Source organism: Lycium ferocissimum, chromosome 11 (genome assembly GCF_029784015.1).
Source record: "Lycium ferocissimum isolate CSIRO_LF1 chromosome 11, AGI_CSIRO_Lferr_CH_V1, whole genome shotgun sequence".
Lineage (NCBI taxonomy): Eukaryota > Viridiplantae > Streptophyta > Magnoliopsida > Solanales > Solanaceae > Lycium > Lycium ferocissimum.
The window spans coordinates 21,305,427-21,311,263 of NC_081352.1; positions in this window are offsets into that span (position 1 = coordinate 21,305,427).

Here is a 5,837-nt window from a genome sequence, read left to right on the forward strand (position 1 = left end):
CAACAACTCATGAATTATACATTCAAACCTTCATACAACACAAGAACAATGATCATTCTTAAACACATGTATCCTTCAAACTTGGCCGATCTTCAACTCTATGGAATGCTACACCCTTGTCTCTACCCAACAACTACCACACGTCCTTATACACTTGATGAGAATTTATCTACTTGGAACAATTGATTTTTGGATCAAAATGGAGGAGGTGTTCTCGCCGACTTGTAGCCGAGCCTCTCTCTATCTCTATACTTTTCCAACTTTGAATTGTTGAAATGAAATTCTAGTTGGGTTGTGAATCAGCAATTCCCTTTATATATGCAGTCACAAAGTGGACATGTGTCCCAGCCAAGTTCTTAGCCAATAAAAGAGTTGGCCAAATCCCAAGTGGGACCCACCCTACCACTTAGGCTCATTAATGATGTAATTAAGTTCTTAATCTTACTTAGTCATCCAATCTTGGTCAATTAATCCTTATTCTCCAATAATGTTCTTATACCAAACGAAATTCATAGGCTATTTGATGCGTGAAAAATCGGGAGATGAAAACCGCCCTACCTAGAACCCTAAAACCGCTTTGTCTTTAACTTGTCGCACTTAGCTTTATAATGTCCCTATGTAAAGATACGGGACATAACAAATATTATTAGATAGGTTCCACTCTTTTCTCTCGTGGCTGCTGTAGAATCATTCCAGGGTGAGCACGATGACGGCTACGTCGGCCGAATGTTCTTTCCTTTACTTACTTGTCTTACTCTTATTTTGAGACAAAATTTTGTATTATGAGACTTTATCATCTTTCAGACTTGTAGTATTTAGTTAGTGCTCTTGTACGAATTAGACCAGATCTATGGGGTTATATTTAGTTTTCCCGCACTTTATCTTATATGGATGATTTGAGACTTATTCTATATTTATTTTTTCTGCCTTTACTTAAATTGGTTATATTGGGATAAGGGTTCGCCTATCGCGGTGGAAATGATAGGTGCCCGCACGTCCTAATAAAATGGGTCGTGACAAGTTGGTATCAGAGTCCTAGGTTATCCGATCTATAATACTAGAGCGTGTCTAGTAGAGTCTCGTAGATCGGTACGATGCGCTCTGTACTTATCTGAGAGAGGCTATAGGACATTTAGGAAGCCTCACATTCTTTCTTTCTTTTGTGCTACATTATTCTAATTGGTATATGGAACAATCGCATTGGTATCTGATTCTTATCCCTTCTTCCTCACAGATGGTCAGGACTCAAACTACGACAGCCCGAGACTAGGTGCTAAAGCCCATAGCTACGGCTGGCACTATAGGGCGAGCGATAGCCAGAGGACGTGGTAGAGCTAGAGGCCACGGGACTGCCCCAGCTAGGGACAGGGCTCCTGCTTTAGGACAATGGCGCGAGAGATCTCCGTCTCTAGAGCCTAAGGACCAGCAGGATCAAGACAGTGCCGAGGAGGATGTGGCCTCAGCACGGACACAGCCTGAGATTACTTCTGATTATACTAGAGTTGGGGCGCAGACCCCTAAGTAGATACCTACTCATGTACCACACCCCGCTGCAGCTATAGCTCCCGGTATTGATGTGGTGCCAGCCTCGGGGGATGATCTTAGGCCCGTGGCAAGCCCTGTTATGACCGTGACTAATCAGGATCTTGTTGGTAGGTTTAGAAAGTTGGAGCCGCTGAGGTTTTTAGGTACTTCTTCTGAGGATTCTTATGAATTCATCTTGGATATGCATGAGTTGCTACATGGGATGGGATCGTAGAGTCCCATGGAGTTGACTATGTGTCCTATCAGTTTTGCGATGACGCGAAGACTTGAGCGGAGGTATTTTGTTGCTTGCATCCACGAGAGTTCTCTTCCCCGACTTGGACTCGGTTACCCACCGCGCCTTTAACAGCCACGTGCCTCGGTCTTTGAGAGAGGCGCGTAGGAGGAGTTTACATCTACGAGCGAGAGAGGTTTGTCGGTGGAGGCCTATGTGACTCGTTGTACGTATCGACTCGGCTATTCCTCCCCTTGATCCCCTACCGAGCCGACGGGATTAGGCGTTTTGTTAGGCGGACTGTCGGTTCTCTTCAGATTCCTTGTCTTCAAATGGAGGCTATGGGGGCTTCCTTCCAGTCCATCGTCGAGCATGCTTCTTTGGTTGAGGCCACTAAGGCTCGTGCATTTGGAGGTGGTGGTGAAAAGATGCAGCGTTAGATTGGGAGTTATGGTGGTTTTAGTTTGTGACACGTCGGTCGGTGTTCTAGTCGCATCGCCCTGAGACCCCGACCATCCCGTGCAGTCAGCTTTACCGGTATCATCTAGTGGGCCCTCTAGGAAGAGTGTTTCGGAGAGACCTCATGTCACACCCTTAATCCGGTAGGGTGTGATGGGCACCCGACCCTTACTTAGGGCCGAGCGAACCCGGCGGCCTCGTAGTACTCGTGATTGGACCGTCCTTGTCATACAAGATACGCAATAAAACTTTTCGAAAAACAAATACGCTTTTCACTTTTCTCTATATCAAACGACATACCGTAATCGTACGAAATTCGTAATATAATATATAACAATACATCGGCATGGAGCCGCTTACGGACACGACATACAATACACACGACACTCGTCCGCAAAGTCTCTAACACAATCGGGACACCATAACACACATATATCTTGACTCGGAAGATCGAGAAACGGGAAAATGGAGCTCGCCGATCCCATTTGAACGTCATCTAGTAATGTCTTCAAATCGGGTTCGAGTGTACCTACGCGGCATGAAACGAGAAATTTCCCGAAGAAAGGGGTCGGACGGAATATGTCTTGAGTATGTAAAGCATAGAATACGGAAACGAGATCATCGCAAGAAATGAGGAGTACGGAAAATGTACATCATAATAATACCGTTATGCATACGAATACAAATAGTGCATAAGAGGGTACGGTAATATGTATATAATAATGAGAATGCTCAAAATACATTGCTTTCTTTTGAAAACATTTCTGTCTCTCCTATGTATATAAAAATAGAATATATCGCAGGCAGAGATTAACCGATGTGGGATTCCAAACCGATGTGGATTCGACTAAACCGATGTGGATTCGACTAAACCCCGGGCGGAATTTTGCCTCGCCACGGGTTTGCCCTACATGGGTTGCCCGGCATCAAAGGTCGAACTAACGAGATATATTACGAAAGGTACGTATATATATATATATATAACATATAACGGTCCGTATCTAAATGAGGGACTCGGTAAACGTAATCATCGTATAATCATATCGCCGCATCGAGATTTAATCATCATATTATCATATCATCATATTAAACGGAATCATCATGTTACCGTATCATCAGAACAGATTTATTAAATTATCAGATCATCACATTATCAAATCATTATGTCATTAGATCATTAGATTATCATATTATCAAATCATCATGTCATCAGATCATCAGATTATCATATCACATACCCTACGCGGTCCGTAATAGGGCCGGCGGGAGGGCGGAACGTGGTCGCCCTCACCGCCAGGGCGCCACGCTCATCATACTTCGAAAGTTTTCATATCTCCGTCACACATCATATCATATAACCACGGTACCCGACCGGAACGAAGGCTCGGCGTGCCGGACACATCATAACACCATAATATTAATCGCTCATCATACTTCGAAAACTCATCATACTTTGGATTGTGCGCACGATAGTAATACGGTCTTAGGACTCGGCGAAGGAAGTAACAATAATATGCACGAGCGAGAATCGTGGGATCTATATACGAATCTACAACATTTATAAAGACTTAACGGAATAATTAACGAATTATCATTTACAAGCCAATGGCATACGGTTAAATCAAAAAATTTCTTCCGGATATTACCTTGAGACATATCAAATAAAATTCTTATCAATCATAGTTACGTATCCAAATCATGTGCATACAAATTCTCATTTCGTACACTTACACAGATTCCATAAAACCATCAAAACAAACTACCCTTTAAAACCAAGCCATTAGTCATAGTCAAATCCAGATTTTCCCGAATATTTCTCGGAACACACTTAAACAGAATTTTAGCCATCATAGTTACATATCAAAGTCATATACGTACAGATCCTCATTTCAGACTTAACGATAAGTAAGTGGTCATACTGGCCTGGGGTAATAGTCATTCATTTTTTTTTTGTTCTTTTCCAAAAGCCGTCGAACTTTACAAAGGAACATCGCGGGACCCACGAACGAGTGTCAACCCAATCCGAGCCCGCCTATGAACATTATAATCATAATACACTACGGAACCTCCTACGAGCTTATCGAGGCGATCCGAGCCTTTTGGTGAATGTTACGGTTGTTCGTAGTTACGGCACTTTTCGAACATAATCTTTACGCACATTCATATTTGATCATACAAGAGGGCATAAGTATCATAACTTGACTACATTAGGAATACGCATATCCAAAGAAGCAAATGAGAATCACGTATACGTTTCGGATCGTAGGAGTGGAGTTACCTCGGGGATCATATCATAGCCTACTTTAACTAAGACATGCCAAAGAAAGAAAAGTGGGCTTTACATACCTTGGCCGTGTTATGTCCCGCATTTTTGTACATTGGAACAATCCGGATTAACTATGGTAAGATAGGGACAAAACCATTCCGGGATGCAAAGTCGAGATTTTTGACCTTCGATTTTATTTTAAGATATAAGTTGTGCATGAATTTGTTGGCATGGAACAATTAGGAAAATTTGGGACCAAAAATGGAATTTGTGAAAGTTGGAAATCATGCATCTTTTCTTTTTTTGGCCGTGTGGTGTGGGATTTGGCCCACATAATTTGTGGACAATTTTAATTAGTCCAACACTTGTGTGGGCCAAGGGACACTTGTATGAATCATCTTAGAGCTTAAAAGATGACTACCAATTCATTCATCTCATCCAACACTTAGAAAAAAAAAGAGCAAGAAGTCAAGACTAGGAGGTTCTTCAAGACCCTCAAAAACCAACTTCAATTCAAGCCATTCCAAAAATATTTTGTTGATGCAAATCCACTAGTTTGAGGTCCCTAAGTAACGTGGAAGTGTTGTTCGGGTCATCCAACCATTCGTTGTGTCAATTGCAAACCCTAGGCAAATTGTGGAGTTGAAGAAGAAAGGTAAGAATTGATCATGTTTTGTATGTTATAAAGGTCGTATGCATGTCGTAGTATGTTAAAATGGATGAATATCATGAAATATAAGTAAGTTGGAATCGAGGTTGTGTATATGGGGTTTGGCCGTGTGATGTGTATGTTGTGATTAAGTGATGAGTTAAGTTCTATGTAGTATGTTAGTTGTTGTAGTGTGAAGAAATGAATGAGAATTATCAATATGTGCATGTTGGTATGTTGGCCGAATATAACCTCCCATGTGTGACAAAGAATGAATTAATATCGCTTAATGTTTTAGTTGTTGTCGTTATGAATTCCATGATGAGAATGAGAGTTTAATGACTCAAATTGATTGTTGTAATTGTTGCGGACTGATTTGGAGGTTATTGTACATTTGATGTAACTTGTATAATTATGAGAATGACATTGTTAGAATGTGAATTGGTGCAAATCATGATTTGGAAATGAGGAATATGTTATAGTTGAGGCTCTCGGGTTGGCGCTTTCGGTGAGTGGGAGTATTATTTGGGATGCTTGAAATGTTGTATGAATTGCTTAGAATGTCTTTGAATATTGTTGGTATGGGCTCGGGTTAGTATTTGAATGTATGAGCGTTGATGTTGGCTTGAATGTAAGCCATTGAATCGAATATATTGAATGTTGTTGAATGACGCAAAAGAGAGTTATTAATGCTATATTGCCTT